Source organism: Myodes glareolus, chromosome 20 (genome assembly GCF_982192425.1).
Source record: "Myodes glareolus chromosome 20, mMyoGla1.1, whole genome shotgun sequence".
Lineage (NCBI taxonomy): Eukaryota > Metazoa > Chordata > Mammalia > Rodentia > Cricetidae > Myodes > Myodes glareolus.
The window spans coordinates 53,220,158-53,231,716 of NC_142045.1; the positions used below are offsets into that span (position 1 = coordinate 53,220,158).

General features: G+C 41.0%; 1 long non-coding RNA gene and 1 pseudogene across 1 annotated transcript in view; one reads left to right on the forward strand and one right to left on the reverse strand.

Annotated features, from left to right (window-relative positions):
- Positions 1-11,559, forward strand: part of LOC148118849 (uncharacterized) — a 33,445-nt gene that overhangs the window by 14,904 nt on the left and 6,982 nt on the right. The window lies entirely within an intron of this gene.
- The window catches only part of LOC146890032 (large ribosomal subunit protein uL11 pseudogene), a 637-nt pseudogene continuing 329 nt past the window's right edge, over positions 11,252-11,559 (reverse strand).

An 11,559-nucleotide genomic window follows, 5' to 3' on the forward strand; every position in this document is an offset into this window, starting at 1 on the left:
TTCAATAGCAGATTGAATATCTCACTGGCAATCTGTATCCCAAAGTATAAAACAGTCACATATTCAATTGGCATTTGGGGGATGGCTCCAAGGTGAACAGGACTCACTAGGTCTGGAAGTTTGCACAGCGAATCCATCAAGAGACTGGGAATCACCGTCACCGTGATCATCCTTCCTTCCTCAGACTGCAGCGATGCTATTAAGTCAGGAATAGGTTCAGGAATAGGAATAGGTTCTTTGTGCTTCTTCTATGGAGTCATCAGCAGCTGTGATGTCATCTGGGCTGGCCTTCTGCTGTACATGTAGTCATCTCATTAAGCTTTATTTTCTTCTTGTGAAAAAAGCACAGATATGTCCTCGACCCCATATTAAGACAGAATCAGGTTCTTTCCATAATCCAGTGCCAGGGTCTTTCTATCTTGCTTTAGCAAAGGTCGCCTTGGTGCCACCCTTTGGAGTGGTGTATTTCTAATGACAAGATATTTTTCATTCTTTGGAAATTGCATGCATTATACAATGTATTTGAATTATATCCATCCCCTATTATCTCCTTCTAACTCCCCCTTTAAGAATATCCAATATAGTTCCTCCCAACTTCATGTCTTTTTAAAAAATTATAATCCAAACATCCAATTCACACTGTCCGTGTATGCTCGGGTATGGGGCCATCCCCTGGGACATGGTCAGCCTACCCTTTGTCACCCCATCCAAACAGTGGCTTTCCCTCTGTCAGCAGGCTTCAACTGTCAGTGGCTCCTAAGTTGGGAATTAGGCTTGGAAGCCAGTGTTCTCATCTATGCTGAAATTTTAACTGTCTGATCTTGTGCAGATGACCGCAGAAGCTACAAGTTCATGTGTATAGCAGCCTCACCATGTCCAGAACCAAACATTTCATAATTCTTATCATCATCATTTGGATTTGCATTCTTTCTGTCTCCTCTTCCACCATAGTCAATGAGCCTTGGGTTGGAGAAGGTTGGTGTAGATGGTCCATCGTTACTGGACACTCATAGTCACATCTTTTCAGCACTTTTGACTAGTTATGAATCTCTACATTACACTATCCTTTTTTAAAAAAAGAAACTTCTCTGATCAAAGTTGAGAGCAGCACAAATCTCTGGGTATAACATAAATATGTTGAAGGCAATTTAATAACATGACCTTTTAGCAATACAATAAAAGTAGGTTCTGCTCTCAAACCGCCCCAGACATGGACTTTTGTTCAAGTTTACAATACAAGACATGAAATCCTTGCTGTGGAGTCTGTCTCAAATTCAAGCAGAAAGTGAGTGGTTAGCCCCGTAATGGTCATGCCACTATTACACCACTAGGCATATCTTGCCTGGCCAGTCTGTACTGTAGCATGCAGAATCCAGTGTTAGGTAAGACTGCTGGTGACTTTTCTTCCCCAGATACCTTCTAGCTCTATGGAAGTTACTGAGAAGATGTAGAGTTCCTGATCAGTTTGAGATTGATTTCTGGAAATCTATTGTCATTCAGAGAATATAATGTGGGCATCTTAATGTTCAAAGTGTTTTTCCCATAAGGGAATTAAAATGCTTTTTTTCTACTTACTGAAAAGAAAACAATGAATTCTAAAACATTTGATAATATCTTGGGACATAGCATTTTAGTGTTGTGGAATACAACACTTACATAGTTGTGGAACTATGTAAAGATGTGTTACATTGGTTTATGATTTGGAATATTACTTTAACTGTGTAAAGATATGTTACATTTGTATCTGCTGCATTTGTTTCACCAGTTCCTGTGGGACCAGCAGTTGTAGAGGTGGCAGAGATACAATAGGAGTGAGAAAAGGAATAGGAGTGATTTACAAGTGGGTGGGGGTGGGGACGGGGCTGCTCAGCTAAAGGAATAGCAAACAGGCCTGAGATGCCGGCTGGACAGAGGTAAGCATGACTGGATACAAATTTTATCATCTGCCCGTTTACTGATAGCTACCATGTTGAGGGTAGGTGCGTAGGCCACTTGTTGGTGCAAAGGCAGGTAAGGTTAGGAGTCTGTAAGTAAGGCATTAAGCTCAGAGATTTTAGGGTCTGTAAAGGACATCTCAGGGGGAACGTTGGTATTCCCCATGGTTAAGAACTTGAGAGAGCTTAGACTCAATTATCTGCAAACATCTTCAAGATCCAGCAAGGGTTGAGAGATGGGTCAGGCCACCCTCAGCTTCATCGGCTCAGAGGGTTGGGACTGGGGCCACTCCGGGTGATAGAGGAACTACAGTCAAGGATGAGAAACAAAATCTCAGTCCTCAGCCATGGGGAATCACCAGAGATGAATGTCAGCAAAAGCTGATTTGTAGAAGGGGATCTTACCATTTGCAGCAATGGAACAGACCCAGGAAGCTGTAAAGTGGTTCGAGTCCAGGGTCCCCACCCATGTCCCCTCAGCCAGCCTGCCCACAAAGAGAGCCTGACCAAGGCAGGCACCAATGTTATCACTGGCTTCAGGTCACCCACCACCACCATGGGGGGCGGTGAGCCGAGGCCATGCAGCTCCCTTGGCAGGTGGGAGATAGACAGATATGCCATGCAGAGAGAGCTTGGGTATAGAGTTTAGAACAGCATAAGAGTGAAGGGTTATGGGGGGAGGGGAGAGAGAAGGGGGATGGAAGAGAGAGAGAAAGAGAAGGGGAAAAAAGGAAGCTGCCTCTCTCCAGAAGAAGGGCAGACAGAGAGACAGAGTAGACAATAGAGGACACTGGAGAACTCCTTGCCTTGGTGGGGAGAAGGGGAGATTGGGAGTGGGAAGGGCTTGTCTCTTAGAGGGACAGGGTACCCAGGTGACAGACCAGGCCAGCAGATTACAACACTGAGTAATGGGTTGGGGATACGGCTGGATGAGTAAAGTGCTTACTGTACGAGTATGAGGGCTGAGTTTTAATCTCTAGGACCCACATAGAACGGGGCACAGCAGAGAGTCTCTAATTGCAGTGTTCTGGCTGTAAAATGGGAGGCAGAGACGAGAGAATCCATGGAAGCTTGCTGCCCGGGCAGACTGGCATATACTAATGAACAACCAAGAGACCTATTAGAGAAAGGTAGATGCTGAGGGTAGCCACGCAGATTTGTTCTCTGACCCCTCCACCTGTATGTGTGCATATGTGTGCACATACATACATACACACACACACACACACACACACACACACACACACAAGTGCACGAGTAACACATCAACAAAAAACTGTTAAACCGGTAATATTAAATTGTACAGATATATCCCCCAAAATCTTTACTCATCTGTGGATGGATGTGGTTGTTTCCACATAGAAGTTCTGTGACTATCCTGGAGTGGGGGCTGACTGTGGTTATCTGTTTATCACATATTCAAACAATTTAAAGAGAGCATAATAGCATACAGTATCAAGATTCTCTGTGTATTTTCCATCTTTATGTGGCTTTACTTTAACCTCTATTTCTTTTATTTTTACTTTTAACTTTTGGCTTTTTGAGACAGGTTCTCTGTATATCTTTGTCCAGAAACTCCCTCTGTATACCAGGCTATCCTTGAACTCACAGAGATCCGTCTGTCTCTACCTCCCCAGTGCTGGGATTAAAGGTGTGTACCACCACACCCAACTACTCTCTTTCTCTCTTTTTTATTTTTTTTAACTTTGAGAACTTTAACCTTTAGCCTGTATATATTTTTAACACACTGTAAACCATTTAGAGGTTTTCTTCCTCTTGGAATCTCTCTTTAGTGTATATCTCTCTTTTTCTGACCACATGGGTCTTTAATTTGCTAAGGAATATGGAGAAGTTTTTTTTACCACAACTCTATGGCGTTTTAAGGTCCCTGCCAGGAAGCAAGCTGCAACAGTGTTTCCATAAACAACACTCAAAAGCTCCTATGGCTTTTCAAGGTCCTTGCAGGAAGCAAGCTGCAACAGTGTGTCCATGACCACCTGCTTGAAAGAGTCAGAGTTTTCCCTGGCAGGATGGCCCAGAAAGCAGGCATTTTAAAACAGCCCAGCTTTTTTTCTGCTACAGCTGAAAACCGAAATGCTTTACTCTAGTCTTTCCCAAGCTTTCTCAGGCTTTCTGTGGATGCAGTGGTACACAGGCATCAGTGATGGTAGGTTGTTTCCCTTCTTTGGATACTTGCATGGAGCCATCTGATATCATGAAAGCTAGTCCACAGAGAGGAAACGTGCAGGTCTGATCCAGTTCTGGGTCTCTGGGTCCTGTGTCTGAAGTCTGGGATGTCTTCAGCAACAGGGACTTAACTTCCACCTAGTGGGGGGCAACCGAGGACAATGGCAATAGCCTATACTGTTTTGGGAGTCTCTTGGACAACCCTGACCAACAACTCAAAGTGGGGTTCCCATGCCTACTGTTGGGGTTTGTGTTACATAGTCTATGATGCTTTGGGGGAAGCATTATCAACCCAGATGAGAGACTTTCATTAAAACTATATACTTATATCTGTACATGAAGTTACTTTTATTATAGTTATTTTTGGTTAGATAGACAATAATAAGGCTTCTTATGACTTTTTTCCCCTTCTCCTCCTTTTTATGTATTTATTTCCCCCTCCTTAATTAAAGCCCCCTCTGTGGTTCCCATTCACGTCCTCAACTCAGTTGTACCTCTCACTATTGCTCCTCCCAACCCATGCACACAATGGCCCCTTTTTACAATTTGGTTTTTGCAGTCACTCTAGGTTCTACACACACATCTGAAGATTTGAAGCTAAGAACCTCAGGAGAGAGGGAGCATTTGGCATTTATCTTTCTGGATCTAGGCTACCTTACTCGGTATGATTTTTTATAGTGCCATTCATTTACCTGTAAATTTCATGCTTTCCTTTCTCTTTCATTTGAATGGTATTGCATAGTGTATATGTACCACATTTTCGTGACCCACTTGTGAGCTGAAGGGCATTAGGTTGTCTCCATTTCCTAGCTATTGTGGACAGAGTAGCCATGAATCGGGCTGAACAAGTATCTGTGAAATAGGATGTTGAGTCTTTTGGGTACGTTGGGGAGTGATATGGCTGAGTCACATGGTAGATTCATTTCTATTTTTTAATATTCTCTGTATCGCTTTCCAGAGTGGCTGAACTAGCTGGCAATTCTACCAATATTGAACCTGGGTTCCCCTTTCCCACAACCTTGCCAGACTTTTTGTTTGTTTTGTTGCTCTTTGCAATTCTGGCCAGGATAAGATAATAGCTCAAAGTTGTTTTGACTTGCATTTCCCTAATTGTTATGGATGATGAACATTTTTGGAATATTTCTTAGTTATTTTTTCCTTCTTTTGAGAACTTTCTGTTTAGTTGCAGGCCTAGTTTTTGAATAGGTCATTTTGTTTGTTTTTTTGGATATTAATTCTCTGTCCATTGTACAGCTGACTAAGATTCCCTCCCATTCCATTTGCTTCCCTTCACTCAATCGATTGTTTCTGTAGCTATGCAAAAGTTTTTAGTTTTATGAAATCCCACTTTTCAGCCGTTGGCCTTAGTTCTTGTGCAAACGGAGCCCTATACATAAGCCCCTTCCCTCCACCTATGCCATGTAGGCACTGCCTATGTTTTCTTTCAGCACCTGCAGGATATCAGGTTTCACATTCGGGTCTTTGATCTATTTGGAGTTGGTGTTTGTGCAAGGCGATAGATATGGGTACAATTTTGTTCCTCTGCCTGTGGATTTCAGTTTTCCCGGCACCATTTCTGAAAATGCTGTCTTTTCTCCACTGAATGCTTTTTTCTCTTTGCTGAGTATCGGGGCCTGTGGTTATAAGCACTCATGTTTATTTCATTGGCCCACATGTCTGTTGTGCCAGTATTGTTATTATTACTATGGCTATGTAATATTTCTGAAGATGGAATGGTAATACCTCCAGCATTTTTCTTTTTGATCAGGATTATTTTAGCTATCCAGGATATTTTGTAGTTCCATATGAATTTTAGGGTAGTTTTTTCTTTTTGATTTCTGTGATGAATGAGGTGGAGATTGGGATCAGGATCACACTGAATCTATAAATAGCTTTTGATAGAATGGTCATTGTCACACTATGCATCCTAGCAGTCCATAAGCATAGTGTGTTTTCTGATGTTTTTATCTCTTTCTTCAGAGGTTTAAATTACAGAGGTACTTTACCTCCTTGGTTAGGTTTATTCTTAGTTTATTTTCTTGGAGGCTTCTGTACATGGTAGCATGTCCATTAGCTCTCCCTATGTGTGCCTGTTGGTGGTGTATTGAAGAGGTGTTGATTTGCATACATTATTCTGCATCCTACTAATTGCTGAATTTATCATTTCTAAAAGTTTTTTAGTTGAATCGTTAGCATCTCTAATGGATAGTCTTATATCATCTAAAAATGGGCATGGTTTACTTCTTTTCATATTTCCATCCCTTTAATCTCCTCCTCTTACCTTATTGTTCCAGCTAGCACTTCTAGCACGGTATTGAAAATGGAGTGGGATTTTAGACATCCCTGTCTCATTCCTGACTCCAATAGGGTTGCTTCTTGTTTTTCCCATTAGGAGGATGTTGGCTGTGGATTTCTCCTAGGTGGCTTGTGGTACATTGGGCTGTGGTCCTTCGAGTCCTACATCCTCTAGGACTTTTTGTCATGAAGGCATATGGGATTTTGTTAAACATTTTTTTTTTTTTCTGAATTCATTGCAGTGACTGCGATTTTGGTTTCTCCATCCATTTATGTGATTTATTATGTTTATTGACTTATGGATGTTGAACTCTCCTTTAACTTTAGGGATAAAGACAAACTAGATGGTGGATAATCTTTTGGGTGTGTTTCATCTGCAAGTACTTCATTGGACATTTTAGAGTTTCTATTCATTGGGGATATTGATCTGCAGTTTTTCTTCTTGTAATGTTATCTGTTTTTGATCTTAGGATGACACTGGCTTTCGTGAAGGAGTCTGGTCATTGTCGTTCTTGTTTTTCCAAATCCCTGAGTTGCATCATTAAATGTATTTTTGCATTATTTCTGATTTTGTTTTTTTGACTTGTATTCTTCCTGATTTTTGGGTTTTGGTAATAGTTATACTAGCTGAATAGAAGGACTTGGATTTAGTTTGTTCTTGTTTTTCCAAATTCTTGAATTGTGTTGTTAAATCAATTGTTTGTATTTCTTTCTGTTTTTTCTTTTTAGTGTAGGCACTTGCTATCAATTTATAATAGAGATGGCTTTTATGTGCTCCAGAGATGTTATGGTGTGTCTTTATTTTAATTTAGGCCCAAGAGATTTTTTTTTTATTTTGCTCTTGTTTCTTCTTTGACCCATTCATCGCTCAGTAATGAGTTGTTTAATCTCTGTAAAGTTTTATTTGATGCCAATTTTAAGTTTTATTGCATACTTGTCAGATAGAAAACATGAGATTATAGACAGGAAATGCTACTCAAAACTCTCAGTTCTAGGGGTTAGAGATATAGGACATCTATATCTAAGTATGGTCTAAGTAGCATATGGCCAGGACAATGGGCTCTCTGAAGCCTACTCTATTTCACCTGCTCCACGGTATGCTCTGTGTGTTTTACCTGAATGCATTTAAAGAATTTCTCAAGGTTCAGGGAGTTGAGTTGAGTTGAGAGTCATCAATACTGTGGGGTACTAAAGACTAAAATTAGTATAATTAATAAATCAGTAAATAAAATAAACTATGAAACCTAATGAAATTAAAGTTAATATTATAAATTGCATTAGATCTAAGTGTGCATGTACAGCATCTTAGATTTCTTCTATATTCTTATTTTAAGCTTTGGAGAGAACAAGATGGTTTCCATATTATCAAATTTTGTCTTTTATTCAGTTTTTATGTACACTGACATGCTTTTAATAAAAAGAGAGACATTAGGTAGGGACCAGTCATATTCATGGAATATTTCTTTTCATATACTATGACTGCCTTGGTTCCTGAGAATTGACATTTCTAACATAAAATGGAGAGGGGATGTACTGATGCATGAAGTTTTTATTTTTCTGAAATTAATCTACTTTGGGCTCTCATGTGATAACGTGGGTGAAGCAAAGGCTGCTCACACTGTCCCCGCACACACAGGGAAAACAGTAGGGGTAGAGAGGAACTGGGATAAGCAACGTAAAATTAATAAAAATCCCAAGCAGTACCGTAGCAAGTACACACGAGGAGAGATGTGATGTTTTCCTGTAGCTGTGGTTATAAAGCAAAGAGCATGTGAAGTGGAGCATCAGGAGCTCTTCCGCTCAGACACACGGACTTAGTACTTGGGCTTCTCCGCTATTCGACCATCTCTCTTCTAATTTGCAAAATGGTTTCCCTCTTACTTGGGTAAATTGTAAATAGCTCAATTTTCCTTTATCAACGTATAATTTAAGAGGTTAAAGGTTTATGAACCTAACTGTCCTCGTTAACGTGAGTGTGAACTGAAAATTTTATAAGGGAAGGAAGAGTGTTAGTTAATTACAACTTCTGAGAAAGCGCCCAGTGCCACCAGATCAACAGGATGCATGTCGCTGTGGCTCTGTGGGACAGCTATAAATGCTTGGACATCATTAAGAAACTGTCCCCGAGGTGCAGTGAGCTATCTTCATGGTTTCTGCGGCATGTCTGTATTTCTCATTTTATAGCAATTAAATTATTAATAGGGAGAACAACAGGAAATCTAAAGAGAGCCTATGTGCTTAGACACTATGCTACTTAGTGTTGTACAAGGAAGAAAATGAATAATTATTTTCTCCAAGAATTTCGATGGTAATAAGCTCATGAGCTTAGGTAGGAATCCAGACACTCCACAGATGAACTCTAAATACCAGTTGTACTGTGACAAAACTTAGGAAGGTCACACGCCAAGTACCTCTTATAATGATGCCCAGTCGATCGTTCCCTGTATAGAGTATGTTTGACCTCTCTCCAGCCCCAGCTACCCTGTCCACTCACCTCCTTCTAGGTGGCATTTTCCCTGGCTCCTTGGGGAAGAGAGAGCTGCTTCTGAGATGAGTTTGAGTGAGAACAGGATACAATCTCCCCATCAGGGGTCCCCTTGCTCTGCTTAGCCTTTAGCACCGCCTGTTCACTGAAAGGTGTCTGTTTTGGGGCTCCAGGGGGACTCTAAGGTGGAATGGCCTCTTTGGTAAGCAGTGATTGAAGGCCATAAGAAGTTAGGCAACAGCATCTTGTGAGGGACCTGGTGGAGAGTGCCGGCCCACATGACCAAGTGGGGTCCCATGTGGCACATTAGAGGAATGGAGAGGGCCCCTGCCTCGTGGTTGTTTTTATTTTTAGGGTTTTTTCCTCTAATTCTTGGGTAACAAAGAAAGAGAAGGGGGGTTGCTTTGCAAAGGAGAAATGTGTGCCCTTAAGGATATGGAAAACTGGGAAAGAGGACCCTATTATTAATTAATTAATTAATTAATTAATTAATTAATGTGTATCCATCATATAGGGAGTGGTACCAGTAACCCCGGACAGCTGAGAGTCTGGTAGCCTGGGAGCTGCACACAGAATCAGCTGTGAAGTAAGAGAGAGACAAAGTAATCTGAGCAGTGTCTGGCCTGGATTCGAACACTCAACAGCTTCTCTCTTCCTACAACTTCTCTGTGCTGTTGGTGGTGGGTACCATTGGCTCTGTGAGGGTGGTGCAGGAGAAGACCCCAGTCATCACACAACAGGCACAGCATTCGGTGCCTCTCCATCAGTTTCCAGAGTACCACTGCCCACAAACAGATTTCATCAGGTGACCACTGAAGAGCAGCCTAAAGAATTACAACAGAGAGAAAAGACCGCTGATTTTATCTTATGTGTGAGGACCAAATGAAATCGGAAATCAAGTCAGGATGAACATCATGATGTGATGGCTCAGTTTAACCCTTACTCAACGTTATAGGTTGTTGCTATCATAATTGCCATTTTACCCCTAAGGAGACTGATGGGAAAGTTGTGTACCTCATGTTTTTTTAAGATTATATGAGATTCTTTAAATAAAACCTGGTTAGAAGAATGTGAGATAAAAGACAAGTAAAAGCAAAATAGAAAATTATAAAGAAAATGACAGAAAAAAATAATCTTTTAAATCATTGTCCTTTGAAGACCAGCAATTGTGTAATTATGACAAAGCCTTTGTAATTGGTCTACAGCAATAACTGTGTGCTGTTTGGATTTTAACACCAGTATTCAGCAGGCCCGTGTCTGAGATGAGAATGGCAAACGTGGCCTTACAGAGAGCATGGACATATGATAGCAGGATGCAGGAGGCGTCTGAAATAGTGCGCAGAGAACATTCTGCAGATATGCACAGTATCTCCTCATAGGATGCATTAGCAATTATGACAATACTCAAAGTTTTCCCATGAGATTTCTGTTTCTATAGGAAGTGGGTAACTCTTGTTTTAAATTCTTGTCAGCAAGCCTGAATTTATGCACATTGCTCAAGTAGAGGCAGCTTCTTCCCAGCCTCCTGGCAGTACGCGTCCTTGACCGTGGTCTTCCTGCAGAGGATTCTTGTCCTCTGGACAGGCACAGTCATGAAAGCATCCTCACATCATGTCTGCAGAGAGTAATTATTGTAAGTGCTGCCTCCCTGGGCTATCTAAGGTGTTTCAGAACTGATTCGTCACTAATACTATTTAGAGACTGATAATGGGTACCTTCTGGACATTAATCTTGTCTCTGTTAATTCTCTTTTCTATGGGCCTCTAAGATAAAAATGTCTGTTCAATAAGAAAAGTTTTAGTCTATGACTTGTCTTACTTACTTTCCTTGTTGGTCTCCAGTGGGATCCTTTAGTTCTTCCTTAACCTTAGCTGAGAAGGTGTTTCTCATCAGGGCACACGGAGATGTACAGCTGCCTGTAGGATTACCATCTTCTGGACAACCTACGCTTCCCTGCACTTTTCTAACTGAGGCAGGGAGGCTTTTATGTACTTTCTTCTATTCCCTAAGATTGTGCTTTGGGGAAGTTCATTAATTAGACCACACAGAAGAGACACACCTCCTTAATCCTTTGCTTTCTGTCTGTGCATGAGAAAAGCGCTTCGTGTTCATTTAATTTCCGTCGATGTTATGCTTTTAGTGGGAAACAATTTCCAGTTGCTGTTCTTTCTCTTTTGATAAAGTTTCATGCATTTAAAGATATTAAAATAAGAATCACGCTTCTCTTCTGTGTAAGGAAAACCAACCAGCAAATAGTTATTTACCAAGGCATTCATTATTCTAAATACTCTCTCTCAGAAAAATTTTAAGAAAAATGTCAGCCTCCAGAGATTTTTTTTTTTTTTTTGGCTATCAGATGGTCTTTTATTGAAATGTTTTCTCTTGTTGCTTCTTAGCTAGTTGGACATTCCACAGCACCACTGTTGATGTCATCAATAATGTCATGAGGGTGGTGCTCATCCACATTGCAGCCCACAGACTGTGCAGTACCCAGGATCTCTTTAATAGTTCCAGAAAGTTCTCTGGCTAAAGACCTGTGTCGCATCTGCCGGGCAACGTTGACGATCTCGTCGAAAGTGATATTTCCGCTGTGTTTAATGTTCTTCTGCTTCTTCCTGTCTCTTGGTGGCTCCTTGGGGGCTTTGATGATCAGGGCAG